The following is an 18,904-nucleotide window of genomic DNA, read 5'->3' as shown; positions in this document are numbered from 1 at the left end:
GTCAAGTAACATGTCTCAATTTGTTTCATCCCAAATAAGCCCCCTAAAATGTCAATTAATCTCTGACGTTTCCTTTTTTCTGGCAACTGTGCATAGACACATTTAAATTCCCTTGAAGACTTTTGATTTTTCTGTCATGAATTCTTACAAATCGAAGCTCTAGAAGTTCAACGTAATTTATGTCTGTATCATTTACACATCGTCCTATTACATAAAATGGAATTGTGTCATAAAAGAAATTACGTAAAATTCAATGCTGAAATTGCCAGAAATCTGCTCTAATGTCACTTAGCCCAGTATTTCTAACTCCCTGATTGGTCTAGAAAGAGGCGCGTGATCTTGTACCTGTCGTATTCAATGAGCGTGTGGCTGTGATGTAACACCAGGTCGGATTCAATGGGACTTGTGGCTGTGATGTCACTTAGCCCTGGGTTGGATACACTCCCTCTACTGTTGACTCAGATTACGCTCATGTGTCTTCCTCAGGTTTATGTTGTCCATACAAAAATCATCTATTCTTCTATGTATTTTACCTGAGAATGCTCTTCTGTCCAGATTTACAGCAAGAAATTTAGGAGTTCGTGTGTGTGAATATTGTTTGAAGCCGACATTCGTAGCCATTTGGATATATACCTGCTGGTGGAAATGGGTAGAGTACTCCGGAAAATCTTATGTCCGTCGTATCTATGATCTCTTGGTCGACACGTGCTTGAGACATTGAGGACTGCAGGTATTGAAAAGTAGCATGCTTCTGTATCATCTAAAGTTTTTGAATCAATTTGACTCCATTGACAAACCCAACAAGCAAAGTATTTCTTAGCTTTATAACGGAATAAATCATGCAGGGGGCTCTCGGTGTCATCTGTAGCATTTTGATTATTTATAGTCGTTAAAAGTATTTCCCAAAACTCACAAAGTGACTGCTGTTGCTGTTCTCAGAATCCATATTGGACAGGTAGTAAATTCCTCAAATCTTTTGTTCTTTCACAGTGCCTCAGTGACGAAAAACCATTGTACTTCACCTATTGTGCAACATCTCCTTGTAATCTTTCAAAAATCTGAAAAAATATTACTATGCAGACTAAAAAGGCACTGAAGTGCCGAATTGGCATAGCACAAAACACCATCATCATACTTTAACCCTTTTCTACCAATACCACTTTTGTAATGAGGCTTTATCAAAACATCCACTTTAGTCCGCTTTCAGTGGACTTTTATCTCTTTTTCAGCGGTAAACCCTTGCTTGCCTTTTGCTTCATCAGTTACCAAACCAGTATTCATCTTCCTTTTTACTGATAAATCTGTTTCAAATTTTTGTTTTCTCTTTCTAAAAACAATTTTTGGAGCTTTGACTCGCTTTATAGTCGATTTAGATTTGTGTATGTTCGGAGAAACATCCGATGTTTTTTTTCTTTGAACTTGGTGGCTTTTCTGATAGGGCACTTTGCAATAGAATTCTTGAAGTGACATTCACTTTTGGTAATCAGAGATACCTCAACTTGCAAGTTTCTCAAATTTGTTACTGGGACTTGAAATAATGGAAGATCTGGTCAATAAAATTTTCTCAGACGGTTACATTCCAATAAAGCATCTAAATCGGGTAAAATTTTCGTTGGATCAAATTCTACTAAATGTAGACTTGCACTACTAGTCGCACGTGACAAAGCCACGTATATCATACCTGGACAAAAACAACGACTACCTTCGTCAACAAATGAACTTTGTAAACTCAGTCTTTGCGACTTATGTATTGTAATGGCAAAGGCAAGTTGAAGTGGAAATTGTCTTCTTGTATAATACACTTCCTTCAATGCTTCAAAGCGCACGGTTCTTGGCCAATTTCATATGGCAGTTCCTGCTCAACAGATTTCACTAGGACACTGCCTATTTCACCAGTTGGAAGTGTCTTGAAGCCACATGCAAAGCCCATTGATCCATTGACAAGCCCTTTATCAACAGAAATATTTCTTTTGAGCATCACGCGTAGACCAAATGCAAGTATCAGGTTCGTCAAAGCACCTGCAGTTCTTTTCTTGTCGTTGACAAAGATTGCCACGCTCTTTGCTGCTTCTTGTTCAATTCGTTTGTCTTTGACTACTGATGACAGATGGTCGACAGCAACAAGCTTAACGTAATCTGAGCTGGTTTTCTGAAGAAGTAGCTCGTTAACGAGCATACAATTTTATATAACAGGAGTGTTTCCCTCTCTGGCCAACTTTATGCAGAGATCTGCAATTTCGTCAGATGTAGCTCTGCAAGAATTTTCAGTCTTTCTCTTGTTGAGATGATTCATATTTTCGCTTGTGCAAATACCAAAGCGAATATCAGAATGTGTATCAGAATAACTCATATCGGTCTTCTGTCTCATATTTATCGTTAGTTCATCGTATTCAAACTCTTGCCATACGCTGAATGCCCCCATTGATCCAATTCTACTTTTTATTTCAAGAGGTGTCAAAGGTATATACGGGGGATGAGCATATACTGGTCGTAACTGAATAAAGTCTCCAAACAGTAGGCAGTTAGCATTAACCATTGGTAAATCAACTGACATTACTTCAGTCAGCCTGACGTGCACATACATCAACAGAAGTGACAAAACCGTGCTAACTTTATCAATAATGAAAATTCGGGTATTTTCAAGTGTCTTTCTCCAAGTATGAAGCTGTTCAGTGGTATTTGATTTTGTGTATTTTGCCGTTGTTAGCTGATCAACAGGTAAACTGAAGCAGTGATGGATTGTTACACCATTTATACTATGAACAGCAAGACCTGTAGGGGATAATACTACAACTGGACAGTCCTCTTTCCTGAACTGTTTAGAAAGTAGTCTTCTAAAGACACTAATGACCCTAGATTTTCCTATACCACCAAAGCCTGATACAACCATTTTCATTGATTTAACACCATCTTTTTTGAAAACTGATTCCACCATTTTGTCAACAACTCTCTTTTGATCAGTGTTCAGTGACTCATAGCCATTGTTTAATCTATATTCTGTGATACCATCCAATATCTTTCTATTTTCATTTACCAAATCATCCATAGCATCAGCAGCACTGTCAATAACTCCTCCCTGAATTGCATTTTTGGGGTTTTCATCTTCATTGTCCGCTATATCTTCTTCCGTATTTTCAATGTTGTGAATTTCTTTCGCCCGTTCTTGAATTCTTTCTTCACATTCTTCGTCCCTCTTTGCTTTAGCAACAAATTTCTCATGGTAAGCGACCATATCTGGATAGCTCTCACTTTCAACACAGTACGTCTCGTAATTGTTTATTCCACTAATCAGTATATCTTTTTCATTTTGCAAAGGTTTAAACATCTTTAAAAGCATTTCATAATAAATCTCTTTCTTCTCGTCAGACTAGACTGGGCTAGTCTTATCATTCATATGCTGAATGACTTATGGTTTAACAGTTCCTTTTCTGAGGTAAAAACAGCCGTCATTCAAAGCATGTTCTCATCAGCACCCTTACGTTCTCGCTCATACCAAGAAAGCAGGTGATACAAACTGACGTTCTTCGTATGTTCAGGCCTTTTGCGATAGACATCAGCAACCCAGTGGGTGACATACAAGTCACAACTTTGTGGATCCTCTTGTGCTAGCTTTTCAAGCTCTTGATATTTCTCTAGCGTCTTCTTAACTTCGCTTATTTTTCCATGGTCAGCATATCTAAATTGCCTGAAAACACTGTATAGCTTTGTGCCTAGAAGCCTGTCTGCAGCTTCAACAGCTTCAGTTTCTCGAGTTTTCACAGACTTCAACAAATGAGACATGGTTCTTTGACCAAGACTCTTGCATGCACTGTTCACTTCCTCCGACAAGTCATCAAATTCGGCACCTTCCGCTTTTGTCATGTAATTGGTGATGTAAAATGACAAATTGGAACCTAAGTGGACAATATACTGAACATCAAAATTTGCTTTATTAGCCATCAACAATGCTTGACTGTAGTCATTTATGTTTTGCTCATTATCTCTTCAAAGAAGGTCATACATTCTTTTTCGTGGCTTTTTTCGGTTTGTCCCATGAGCCAAGCAGTCAATTATGTCATACAGTTCTGTTCGTTCCTTTGCGGGATGAGGTAAGCCAAATCTACAGTATGTAACCCATCTTCCTCCTTTCCTTTTGTACTTTCTTTGACAGCATTTATTACAACGGTGCACTTGATAGTCTTTGACCAGTTTGTGAAGTGTTGGGCTCGTCAATTTACTTGGCAGTTCGCAAGTTAAAATCCCATCAATATACAGAATTCATTCAGCTGCTGTTGATTTCCCAATAATAGGAGCATCTTCAATCCTCAAGACGCAGTGTACATGAGGTGCACCTTGCGCCTGATACTCAATGCGCCAGAAATGATCCTTAACTCTACCAAATATAGGAGTTGATTTTGAACAAATCAGATCATCAAATGTGGTTGTCCATTTTCTGTGAAAGTGTATAGAAACCAAGACTGGACCTAGAGACGTTAATTCTCCCGGTGTCATCTTCTCCACACCTGGCACATGCCTGTTTATAGTCCGTAATAAATCAGTAAATTCAGGAGATGACCCTTCAGCACTGGAAGCTGTCAAGAATAAGGTTTTTTTTTTTGTCGGTTAATTTTGGACTGAACTGAAAAAAAGTTCCTTCTATTTCTCCATCTCGAGAATGAAGCCTGTTCATAAACTGGCAAGTGTTTCTGTTTGATTTTGGACTAACACTATTGCACATCGAAGAAAGCTATTGCAGTTGAAATTTATGAAACAGGTATTGTTTATCAAGACAAAACTTCGTGTATCTGCTAAGAAGCCTTCACTTTATATATTCTACAATCCTCATTTGAAAAATTCTTGCTATATCACGCATACCATGTTTGCCATTCAAAAAAGATTTGGGAAGACTTTAAGATCAATGTCTTCCTGAAATAGGTCCTCGCTTTCACCTCTTACCTTCCTAAGCTGAAACAGGTCAATATCAAAATCTTTTTTATTCTTAAAATCGTCTATAAAGTCCTTAGGAACTGCTGTATTAAGTGGCTGTATAGAAAACCGTTCAACCAATTCAGATTTGCACTATTTGTCAGTTTATCAAGAATAGAACCGTCCGGTATTTCAGGTGATGTATCGACACCGACTGCTCTTTCAGCCAAAAGAGTTTCAAGGATCTCATTTAGATCCTCTAAGGTGTATGCGCGTATTGTCCTATAAAGACTGTTATTCTCTTTTAACCTCATTAGTGCTTCATGCACTTTTCTCAAATCAATTAGTGCTGTCCAAACATTTTTACTGTAAGTTGGCTGACCATTAACGAGAATTACAAAACTGTCTATGTTTAGTAGTTTTTCGGGTTCAACTTCTGCATTGGCTTGCACATCAACAGGTAATTATACTATTCTGTCTTTAAAAGCGTTGGTAGGTTCCGTTTTAGGTCTTTTCAACGCAGTTACTTGCCCGAGTCTAATAATCGTAAGACATGGCATCACAAATCGTATCATCACGAATTCAAACTTGTTCAGACGACTTCTGCATTCTGGGATGTTCTGTACTTGGAAATTATCTGACAAATTATCGTGTGCATATCGGACACTTTCCTGGATTTTTATCATTTTAGTAGCACAGTACTCGCAGATTTTGAATGAATCTTTGACGTCCTCTATCCATCCTGTACAATCCTTAAGCTCTTCTCTGTTATCTTCTGGAATGTCCTGCTGGACCTGTTTCAGTATTGTGTCGTGATCTTAGAGGTTTTACTTGAGTCTCCATCTTTACCTGCTCGCAACAATCACAATGCATTATCAGGTATTCATCTCTGATCTCAGCCACACTATCCAGGCTCCTACCAAACTGGCTGACGATCATGTTTCCATCAGCAGATACCCTTGCGTGATTTTAATCGTAAATGATGATTTCTATCTCAGCATCGAGTTTGTTAGACTCTTTTTCCAAATATTCTGTCAATTCTGTGAATGTACCTTCAACTTTTCAGTCTATTTACTTCTCTTATAATTTTGCATTTCGATGCTGTCCTGTATACATCATTAATTAAGGTAGCCAACACAGAAAAATTTGGAGCCGGTGCCCTGAAAGACCCCGAGAAGCTATGACATCCTTTGCCAGGGCTGCAGTACAATGAGTGCCCATATTTTCTTGCGTAGCTTTTTCGACACTGATCCATAGTATCAAGGTAGTACTTCATGATTGTATCGGTCGGCATCTTGACTCTATAGTTTTACTAAGGTTTTCAAAAAGAATTTGGCAAACTTCAATATCAATCGCATGTAGCTTGCATATATCGGGATGACAGTGCCAGGTTATTAGCTCTGTATAGTTTTGTTACGAAGTTTACCCAAATTATTGAAGCTGACTTCGCTCGCTTTTGTCATTAAACTGTCCTTGTCAGATACAGTGTCAATCTCTGTTTGAATGAGTTTCTAGGACTCTTCAGTACATCTTGTCCTGAGATATAAAAAATCGTTCGACAAATGTTCAGCTGCGCTAGCAGAAACTCCACTCGCGTCTCCATATCCACAGTTGCTTGAATCAATAGCAGAGATGCTTGTGTCTTGAGAAGTCACTCGAGAAATATGGACTGTATCAAAATGATCTTCAGTCTGACACCTACATTTATTAAGGACTTTAAAAACCTCATTTTGGCCATAACTGAACATATCGCTTTTCCCCTGATGTCCATAGGTATTGCCGTATAGACATCGCTGTTGCCATCAAAGTAACTGCAATTTCTTCTGACAAAATTTGCGTATGGGGTATCGTAAAAATATGCCTTTTGTATTGACAATGCTGTGTCAAAATGCTCACTGCGTGTGTAAGCTGTTCCACTGTTGCCGATTCGGAGCTTGGAAGCTTTTCGTTAAACTTATAGCATTTCTTCTGATTTCCATTGTGGAGTTTAGCCAATGAATTACCAGCCAAGTTTACAATAGCATCTACTCTTTCAAAGAGATGCTTGATCTCTGTTGTCGAATATTTCTCATGCTCAACATAATGCATGTTTAAAATATTTGTCAGTTGATCCAGATCAGCTTGCATTTTTGCCATTTTCTTGAACTTCTTGATGAATATCTGACGATGTTTTCTTTGTTTGAGAATCATTGTACGTATACACAAACTATCATTTTCCATCCTAGATTGAACAAACGTTTATTTTGACCATGCTTCATTGGCTGACAAGTCTGGTCAATAACTCTTGGAAGTCTCTGACTAAAGCTCCGCAACGCTTACCTTCTTGCGTTTTTGTAAGCTTTTACTCTCTCATATTTCTTCTCTCATACTCTTTAATTTTATCTCTATATGTTGTTTTATACAACCTTTCAGAACTTTTAACTTTTTCTTGGTAGCTTTCATCACCCCAGTATCTATTCATTATTCTGCTAATTACTATTGTTCTATACTTATTGCGGTAACCCTCATCATTACGAAAACGCTCCTTAATTCTGTCTGCCTTTCTGTTTCAATAGTTTTTATCCGTTAAATATTTTTTTCTTCGTCTTTAGTAGCTTTAGAGTTCCTTTTCTTAAAATCTGCATCAGAAGCCAGCTTTGCTACCATTCTTATGCGCGCTCTGGTTCTGTTTCTTTCAGCAGTCTTCTCGTTCGCTTTGAATGTGTTTTTAACATTTTCCAGTATACTGTCTCTTTTCTTTTGGTAATACCGTTTTCTGGTAATGGAGGTTTCAGTAGCTCTCCATTGATAATATTCTTGTTTTTTTCTTCTTTTTAGCTCGCTCTTTCGTCACCATAATGATTGCTTATCTTAAAAGTAGAGTTAGCCTACGGATGCTTATAGCTAAAGATTATATTTCTAAGTATTAATTTCTGTAGCAATGACTTTACATAAAAAAAAGGAAGAAAGGCTACCCAGTTAAAATCTTGTTAATAAAGAAACTATCCAGTTTTGTCCTATTTTTTTCATATTTTTTTCACCATTCAACACAGGCAATAGATGAGCCTGTGGATCAGCCAAATGCTGTAAAAGAAAAAATGAATAGCCTACCCTATATCATATGGTTCTGGCATCATAAGGTTTAATTAAAATTGTCGAACTTTGAGAATTTCTAAGCTACTTTTAACGACGTCCAATGTATATGATGGCTGAAGCTACAATTTTGTGAATTGCGTTGTAACTTAGAGTCGTGGGTAATATTACTTACCCTGACAGTCTAGCTATTTTTAAATTTAGATTATGTAATAAAATAAATATACATAGCAGAAGTCAATGACACTGGTTTTCCATTTTATCTTCTAACTATAATGTAAATTTCAAGTTATTAATAATAGTTTTTACCCTCTAATTTAATTTAAACGTAATTGTCATATTTTAGCATATTTTTAAAACTCAACATCATTTAATTTTCTATTTCGAAGCATGATTGATCCGTGGAAATGGAGTACCTGTAGCCACTGTGCATCTCACGTTACATCCTACCTTTTTAAGATTTCTTGTAATGATAGCTATTTCATTTTTATTTTCCTTTTCAGCTTAGCAGAAACTTAGTATTAAGTATTTAATAAATTTGGAAATTTAACAAATGATATTGATAGAAAATTATTGAATAAGTCTGATGGTGTATTATATAGTAGGCTAGACATTTGATACCTGAAAGAAATATAAACTCTCCAGTTTGCTACCAGTGGCTTCCTCCTGTTAATTCTATTAGAGGAGAAGTAAAAGAGTCATATATATTTATACACACACACACACACATATATATATATATATATATATATATATATATATATATATATATATATATATATATATATATATATATATATATATATATATATATATATATATAGTAGCGTGGCTATAACAGTTAAGAGCGGACAGTCCCCCTGCCATACAACAAGACAAGTACTGTGTCAATTAAAGAGAGAAGACAGGTATATGGATGTTTTATGTTTATGGATGTTTTATGTTTATTGATTTTTATTGATCATTGTACTGGTGTTAAACATCATGTTTCTGTTAAAAGTCTGAATGTTTTCATTCATTTATGGTTTTTTTTTCCTGGTATTGTTATAAGGTAAATGTTTTATTTAATGTTTTTTTTTGTATGGATGTTTTTTTGTATTAGTATATGGTTTTTAATAGTTTTTCAGGCTGTTATGGATGTTTTATTGTATGGATATATGGTTTTTAATAGTTTTTCAGGCTGTTATGGATGTTTTAATGTTGGACATGATTCTTCATTGTAGCATGATTATATGCGTTGATGCTTTTACTCTGACATTGAGCGTGGATATAAAAAGTCCGATACCGAGTTAGTATCTCAGTCAATAAGTTGAATTTGATTAGTTTACATTATTTCAAATTGGAGAAATAAACGTTCAAATATTGTGAAAATGAGTAGTTTCACACTATTACACTTCAAAGGAGCCGACAGTGATGTTGTGAAGACAAGGGCCCCCAACGTAGTAGTTGAAATTGGAAAGGATTCCAGACTAACATTTGAATGGGATGAGATGTTTGGCAGATACGTTACATCATTGAGTAAATTTAAGTCAGATGAACAATTATGCTTTGCCGCAAAAGTGAATATAATGTATTTATCACAACTACAGCATGCATTGAATGCTATTATGAAGCACATTGAGGAAAATGGGTTGACTCACCTAACGCAAAGAGAGTGAAAATATATTCTTTTAATACATTTCTGACAATAAAAATGTTTTTTTTTTATAATCTTTTTTTTTGATTAGACACTCTAGATGACCGTTTACTCCACTTTCTCTCTCTCTATGGTGGGTGGCGGTGTCCAAGAGGTATTGAGATTGTGCACAAAGTAAAAACTTGCAGTTGTTATTTTAGTCTATAGTTGATAGTGGGAGTATCAAGAATGATTGAATTTGAGAAACAGAAGATCTTACGGAATCTAATCAAATTGGAAAAATGTTTAGTGTTAGATGATGAATTTTTGGAATTATCTCTTCAACGGAAAACATTTTCTCTAGAAATGATTAACTGTATAATGAGAACTGATTCCCCATCTTTGGACTATTGTATGAAGCTTATGCATTGTGAATCAAATGCATTTGCTCAATTTATTGATATATTAATTGAAACGAAGCAAAATGACATTTTGATTCTGCTTTTAACCGCTACCTAGAAATTCATTCTTTAAAACAATAGGAAATAAGTTTTTTGACAATTCTCGATTACTCGTCCTCATCCTCCTCCTAGAAGACAATGTTATTTTTTATTGATTTTGAGTCAGTTTCTTTCTGGCAGTGAGACGGACAACATCAAAAAAAAATGTATCATACATTTTCACTATGTTTATATACATTGGGCAGCTGGTCTTCATGTGAGAACTGTACTACAGTTGATTACTATAATGAGAAGTGTAGACTATGCAATCCGTGTAATTTGCATAAAGGATATGCTGTACAAATTAAGGACTGTAATACCTGTCTTGAAAAGATTTGTGACTCTCATCCTAATGGGTATCTTTGCTCCAATTGTCATTATGAAAAGTGTGACCAGTGGGAAAATACTTACACTGGTATGATTGGAAAAAACCCTAAACGTGACTTCAGTTTATTTTTAAGGGATTGGTATCGTCGCGGCTTTAAATTGTATTGGGAAGAAGAATCTGGAACACGTTTCAATTGTAAAAACATGAAGAGAGTATGGTTCCTGCGTCACCGTTATGAGGACAATGCAAGTAATGATTATAAACCTAGCGATTTTTATTTGGCTGTGACAGAAAGTGATTCTTCATATGAGAATATTGTGTGCGACATTACTTCAAATAATCAAATAGAAACAGGTGAATTTTTCAATATGAATCGTAATAGTATCATTGACTTCACAAGAAGATTTAATAAAAATGAAGTTACAATATATTGTGGAAAATGTGACCCTGACTTTGCACGCCAGGATCATTACAAGTTGAATGCCAATGATCTGCCACCACTAATCGTTGTCGATGACGAATATGATGATGACAATCTAAATGACTATGAAGAAGAAGAAATCTAAACAATGAAGACAAAAGACGTTTTTATACTGCATATATATTTTATTAATAAACAAATTCACATACATTTTTAAAACACTTTGTTCTTAGAGCACTGAAATCAATACTGTACGTATGAGAGGGTAATTTCTACTAGAAAGTCATTCAAACGAGGACTGTGTACATAAATGTTGAGAAATTCACTGAAAGTGTACTCACGACATCGAAAAATGAAATAAAGTAATGAATGAAAACCACAGCTTTTGGTCGATAAATCTTGTACACGCATATGATTTTGAATAATTGTTTTCCCACTTCTTTCAATGTAGTTTTTGATGAGTGGTGTGTAGAACGCATATGGTAGACCAAGAGGATCAAAAAATTCTTTATTTTTCGCTGTTTGATAGATGCATAGCCAGTGACCCGTCTGCAGAGTCGGTGGACTACTATTAACAATGATAATGGTTTTGTTAACAGTATGAATATAATCAAGGAAATCTGAGGGTATACAATAGGATTTTTATTTCGATATAAAAGGATCCATATTGAATACATCGATTATTTGTTTGGTGTTCATGGTGCAAAGTCTAATAGAACACTACCATCGGGGGTAATTTCCCAATAGGTTTCAAATTGATTGAGTGAGATTAATGTTACATTCTCTGTAAACGGTTTGTCGAAGCTACACTCTAAACGTACAGTACCCGTTCGGACAATACTCATATCTTGAGTACCAGACAAGTCCAAAACAATAATACCATGACTTTTTGCGAACATTGAATCGGTAATACCATTTTCGTATTGTTGAGAATCTCGATCTCGGGATTGCATTGTCAATTCATATAGGGTGCTAAAGGATTTATCAAAGGACAAATTGTAGAGAGGAATTCCATTTACTTTACATACAAGAGTGAAAAGTTCAAATAGTTCAAATTCATTTGGCGAACTTGGCCATGATCCTATGGCACTGGCACTTTTTAAAAAAGCCAAGGCAAGTTTTAAAGGAATTCCACCATTGATAAAGGAAGAATCGGTGTAGTTACTTCATCCAGTGGCAATATGACATTGATTGGCGATTATGTGAGGAACGAGCAGTTTGATATTATTTCCAGAGGCTCTTAGTTTTTCAATTACCAAAGCAACAGAACTCATAACCTGTTGTTTTGCACATGAAGTATTGCCGAGGTGAGATTGACATTAGAATCGGGTGCTGCATCAAGTGTTTTTCTCAATATGAAATTGGACGGTGCAAGTTCTAATTTTATATCAATTTTAACATTGGGGGGCATCCATTGGGATGTATTGAATATTTCATGATTGGGTCTACCAACTAAATGATACTCCCTGCTCACTGCCCAAGTGAGTTCACCATCAGTATCAACAATTGATCTACAGTCATAGCCCATTGCCAGACCTCTCAATTTCTTATAGGCCATTGGAGTCATCAACATATATTATATGTAACTAGCAAAGTTTGATAGATTGTTGCTAGTGCTCACCAATGTTCCATTTATGTAGACACATATTTGTTTAAATAAATTGTGTAGTATACCATTTTCATAGGATAGTCCAACGACGTTGGAGGGAGGTCAATTGTCAGGCTTTTTCGTCATCACAGCTTTTAAATCAATAAATGTGGATGATAAATCTATGAAGTAGTCTTCATTGGAGTAAATTTGAAAATGTATGTTTTCAGAGAGGGGTTGCTGTGGATAGAATTGTTCATAGTACCCGTGTTTTACACTGACATCCACACTTTCTGCATTGAAAAGACTTTGAGATGTGGTGACACTGGGATGAGATTCCTTGTGCGGTAGACATGCCATCTAGGAAAAGAAATCCCTTTTCGATCTAACAATTTTTCTTCTTGGTTCCTTTTTCTTATTCTTACTTTTCTTTGACAAGATTGATGATGTTTTTCGCTTCTGACCTGAGTAGAGACTGATGAGTGAAGAGATGTGTCTCCTCCTTTTAAAACCTTTTCTACTTTGTCGTGATTTCAATCGCTCGCCAAGGGATCGTGCGCTGGACCTGAGATTTTTTTAAACACTTTATTTAAAATCTTTACCATCCCCCCAATAGTGTAGCGTAGAGGATGCAAAATATGCAGCAACCGGTGCAATATATTTTTTAGCCAGCGGAATTGCATAGCGAAACAGCTTAGCAAACCAACTGCCAAGATCATAGCCCCACATTGACGAACGGCATTTATGATAGTCCATTCCATGACCCAGTTGTCGTGGCTGGAGAGCAGTAACACAGCAATCAATATCAGGACATACAAATATATTTTTTCTATTAGCCATTTTGTTGTTGCCGAATGGGTCGAAAATGACATGCAATCACGGCCAAACCTTTTGTTATTGCTAGAGGATCACCTACTTCACTTCTTAGTGTTAACTGACAGAGTTCCAAATACGAAGTGTTTACAGGAACATACTGAAGATGCTTTATATTATAGTGATGAACATGTTCATGGGTTGTTTTTCGTTCAAGAACAAGTATGAGGGGGACATTTGAATCGCCAACTCTCGATGTTTCCACAAAAGACGCATAAAGAAATATACAAGAGTCCGAGGTGAGACCAGGGGGATAATCAGCAAAAATAACTTGATCTATCCCGCTAACAGTGCCAGCGTTCTTACCACTAATCACATTCTGTTTAAAGCCAAGAACATCTCTCAGATTATCATTGAGATGAATCATTTCATTTTTAACGGATGAGATAATTTGTATCATGCAATTCTCCATTGAATAATTAAATTAGAATATACCTGTACTACGAGTAGATATTTATCTATTGATTGGGCAACAAAAATCTGTCATACGACCATATTCCTTGTATTTTAGTGTAACATGGGGATATTCACTAGATTTAAGAGCTTCAACCCATTCATACTCGACAAAGAGTGACCAATCAAATGGTATAACTTTTATCCCATACACAAGATCTTTTCCCAGAATATCATATGTATTTTTGAGAGTGCAGTCGACAAGATCCACTTCATACTTTCCGTCATCGAATTTAATGGTGGGGGAGAATTTCGTCCACAAATTACTTGTTTTATTCAAATCATTGTAGAGAGGGTCGGAGACGTTGGACATAAACGTTACATAAAAATCATTGGGCATTGTCAATATCTTCAACACTGATCCAAGAATCAAAATCAGAGTTGTATCCTAACCAACGAACAAGCAACTGCTTCATGCCCCTGTGAGTACGAGTCTTTAATATCTTTTCAATCTGATTAATTCCCGTGTTTTTAACTTTTTGTAATTCATAATCATAAAAGCCGCCAAGAATCTCATCATCTTTCATGTCACGTAGACGATACGTTATCGGTGTAGTGTCCCAGAGTTTGGCGACTTTAAATAGTTCAGTGGACCATAAGTAATTACCCGTTTGAAAAACATTAGTAGTTCGATTGATTCGAACAGTATCACCAACATTGAATTTCTTCTTTTTCTTCTCATTACCACCACCATTGGAATACTGTTTAAGAAAAGTGTCAAAAGTATTCACATCATGATGAACTTCTTTTGGAGTTGAATTGGACAAGGATCGATGTGGACGTTGATTATAAATCAACATGATTTTATCCAAACCATGAATAAAAGCAGCAGTATTTTTTTAAGTGTAATATCTAGAAATTAAAAGTCGAATAGTTCTTATCAGCCGTTTGGCCAATGCTGCCTTTATTGGACTATGACTATGATAGAGGATTGAATTATATTTGAGTAGAACTTTTTTTACATGGGGATTAACAAATTCCCTACCCCGATCCATTTGAATCTTCTTATAGCAATCCCGTTCAAGGATGATTTCAACAGCTTTAGTAACTTCATCGCCGCTCTTTGACCGCAGTGGAACGACATATGCATAGCGACTAAAAACACTGATTGCAAGTAGAATGTACTTGTATGGATGATTGTGACGCCGTTGAATTTCATCCATTGTCAAAAGATCTGCTTGTAGTATTTGTAATGGGAAAAAGGCTTTAGTTTTTCGATAGTGATTACCACGAACTCTACGATTACGATGTAGAGTGTAACTTGATTCATCCTGTAGAAACTTCGCCGCCCGATTCTTTTCAAGTCCAGTGACTTGAGCAAGTGTGGTGGGTGAACTTAAACTTCCCACTGCACCAATATTCTCATAAACATGTTTCAATGCTTCATCCATTTTGAATGTAAACACGTAGTGAAGTGTCCACTGCCCATTTGCATACTATCAGGTGATGGTGAGGGGGATGGAGTGATATTAAGACGTCTTCGCTTGACTCCACCACTCATAACTCTTGTCAAATCATTTCCACTTGGCGTGCTAGTATTTTCCAAAAATGATTTAAAAACATCTTTTGATATTTTACTAAATTCCTTAAATCCTTTTAAAACATGTTTATTTACAATAAGGCTTTTAACAAAGTTTTATGAGTTTAAAAATATATGTAGGGAGCTGTCGAAGGATACAAGTCTCTTATGATTCGTGCCCATATCTGAAAATAAATCTAGTTGAATACAGGTCTTGCAATGGATTACAACCTGATTCCCATTAGCATCAATTTTGAACATGTTCACTGTCATTGAGATATGTCAAGAGTCTTTTACACTGTTCAAGATAGGAATGTGACATTAGATCTGCAACACTTGTCATAACTTTAGACAAATCTTCTTCTTTTTTTGGTATTATTGTTGTTGATGATGATGATGGAGTCATTTCCTTATTGTGATCAATGACATTTACTTTGAGTGGTCTCTCACGATAGGGTTTGTGTTTGTCGACTCGGCGAAGTGCATTTTGAAGCAGAATTAATTTTTCATCGTCGGCAATGGTCTCATTGTTAATGAATTTATTGAGATTGTCCTCAAAATGTTCCTTTGGCGAAAGGGCAAGTTCAATTGGAGTCAATTTATAGGGTTTGGCCATTCTCACTCTAGAGAAAACTGTTTGCAAGTACTGCAATTATTGGCAGTAAAAGTGTAAAGGAGTTACCGCCCGCTTGAAGAAGTCGTTTTCTTTTAAAATCGTTTCCTTTATTTTTGCTTGCCGCTGATGCTAGGGAGCGTACAAGGGAACGATGTTGCTTTGTCTGTTGCTTAACACCTTCTAGCAGTTGAACACTGCCTTAAGTTAAATTTAAGCAAAGTTCATATCTGAGATTAATGAATTCTCTGTCGGCACGATGTTTGAGTATGGCCTTCCTAAGTCGTAGTTTTGAATTACCTAGGACGGTGAATAAATGTCGATGTTCTTGTAGTTTTCTTCAGTGTCATGATTTCAACTAACGAGCTTTTTTACTGTTCACCAGCAGATATACAGTAATTTCATTGTCAAAAATATCGGTGACTACAAGCAGATCCTCGGGTGTGTTCTGATTCAGATCCAGTAGAATATATCCGTAGGGTTTGTTGGTGGCCAGATTGTAGGCTGAGAGAAGGAATTTTGGTTGACCCGGATACACCTGTCTGTTTAACGTTATGAGAACTTGAATCACGAACAACCCTGTAGACGATATAGTTGGTGCAATTCAAAGCAAGTGTTCTCATACACTTGCTCTGCTGAAACAGATTGTGTCGAACTAGGGTTACGGAGATCCGTTGATGATATGATCGGACACTGAACAATTGTATCATCTCCTGAGACCATTCTTCAATGGACTCAGCCAGATTCTCAATAATCAACCAAGAGTTTGATTCAATACTATTGAAAATTTCAAGTCCATGTATGCATTTCGTATCTGGGGCAATAGTTTTTATTCAATCATAGGATTCTTGCCAAACACTGTAGCAATAGTAAATTTTAGTTGGATTTTCTAAAAACATTTTATCATGATTTTGAATTACTTTCGTTAAAAGTGTCGTTTTGCCAGGCATTAATAGTTTGCAAAGAAGCAATCTAAATGGAGTTTTAAATTGATAAATAGTTCCCAGTTGTATTGACTTCAAAAAACAACTGACGGAAGATTTCATCGCTCCCTTGAATATAAAATAATAGTAATTTCCTTAATCAGATTCGAGAACAAGAAAACATTTTTTTAAGAATGATACATGTTTTTTATTTACAGAATAAAAACATCACTACAAAAATACTACATGTTTCATGAATACATACACACACACACACACATGAAAAAGGCACTATTACATAACAAATTCAAAACAAGACACTAAAAAAGCACTTAGCACAATTAAAAGGGGTCTCCCCCGGAAAGGCGCGGCGAACGCTGGCGACGGCCGGCCGAAGGCCGGGCGATGTCTATAATGTTGACATACACTTCGGTCAGAAGTCAGATAATGTCCATGGGGTAGCACCTTCACACCATCCGCACACACAGACTTTATCCGGCACGGTACACATGGCTATTTTATTAACTAAAACTGTGTGGTTTTAAATTTTAAAGAGCCAATCGCCATGACTTTCGCCCTTGGAACTATACTATTTTCCACACAGTTTCTATATACATTCATGTCGAAATTCTTATTCACGTAGTGTCTAGGCACCCCTTTGCAATCTTTTTTTGTTACCTCGTTGTGTGTTTGCACTCAGTACACCTTCGGACCTGCAAGCACACCACTGGAAATCAAATCACTTCCCGTCTCTGATTTTAACATTAATAACTGATTTGGGGCCTGACGCTTCACTAGCTCCAGGTAAATGGACTCGTCCCAATTGGTAAAGTCCATTCGAGAGCTAATGTGAACGCCTTTTTCCAAATCTTCCAATAAACTCGTGGTTCTAACTTTTAGCAAAAGTGAATCGGTATCCCCATAATATACTTGAACTTCTCCTTCCCCCGGCCATTGGCGCCTACACACATCGTAAAAGAATGACAACATGAGTTTTTTAGATATTTCGGTTATTGCGCTGCCACCTGCAATATCTTTATTTAAAATTACGTTTCTTTTTTTCTATTCAAGAGGACCATATTCGACTCTATGATGGTGAATGATGTGAAGTTTGGATCGGCAACGGTTCGAGCACATTCTTTTGTGTCATTCACAACGTCACAACGACTTCAAATAGGTACACTCTCACACATTTTACCGAAGGCTGAGTTCAAAATGAGTTTAAAGATTTCCTTTTCAACCTTCATTTTCGCTTCTGAACGTTTATCGACAAAATTGTCAATAAACGTTTTCAAATAGGGTTTCTGGTCAAAGTGGAGGGCTCTATGTACCCTTGTGACGTTGAAATCGTTTGCTACCATCCACCGCAAAAGAACGTGATGTACAACGATATTCTCTTTCGGATGAAGGTCGGCGATAAGTTTTGTTTTGAAGGTGTCCAGTGCAAACCCCCATTCTCTGCCTTAGAAATATTGTATGGACTCAAAGAGTCCCTAATCAGTGGTCTTTTTATGCACGGGAAAACAAAATCCTTTACCTAGTCATGATGCTCCACGGGTATTTCACCATTGATTTAAAAAAACTATCCCCGTGGTCCATTCTCCTCAACATTGCCAATGTTAGGGAAATCTGAAGCACGAGAATCGTTAAGCCATTTATAATTTCCTCACGGCAAAGAGTAGTGAGACATTGTCGACGGATAGAGGGATTTCATATCTAAGAAAACTGCATCCGATTTTAGATCAGTGTCTTGTCCAGTCGGATCAGTTTCAAGAATACGATCTCCATGAAAAACATACCCTCTCCTCATTAATCTCTCTACAAATAGATGCTGATCCACGTCGGTGATCAAGCCTATTTTCTCTTTACTGATTTTAAGAATTAAATCCATCACCAAATGAGGAGTGGAAAAATAATAACCCAAATCTAACCCAAATTCCCCATAGATTTTATCCGTTTTCTTACACACAATATCCAGTAACGTCCATACATCATTTGCCATGTACAGTCTACAATAATCCCACTCATTTTCACACCCTCCTTTAGCCCAAACCCTCTTGGAAAATTAATAGTCGACAGTGGTGCATTAACGCT

At 36.5% G+C, this 18,904-nt stretch overlaps 1 protein-coding gene across 1 annotated transcript in view; it reads left to right on the top strand.

The window, feature by feature from the left end:
- Positions 1 to 18,904, top strand: part of LOC148955472 (uncharacterized) — a 255,100-nt gene that overhangs the window by 84,295 nt on the left and 151,901 nt on the right. The gene's annotated exons all lie outside the window — the stretch shown is intronic.

The sequence above is a fragment of the Artemia sp. Qi Xiang Cuo genome, chromosome 2 (assembly GCF_049724085.1).
Source record: "Artemia sp. Qi Xiang Cuo chromosome 2, ASM4972408v1, whole genome shotgun sequence".
Taxonomy (NCBI): Eukaryota; Metazoa; Arthropoda; class Branchiopoda; order Anostraca; family Artemiidae; genus Artemia; species Artemia sp. Qi Xiang Cuo.
Note: the sequence above shows the minus strand (reverse complement) of the source record. Positions and strands in the feature narration are given on the sequence as shown.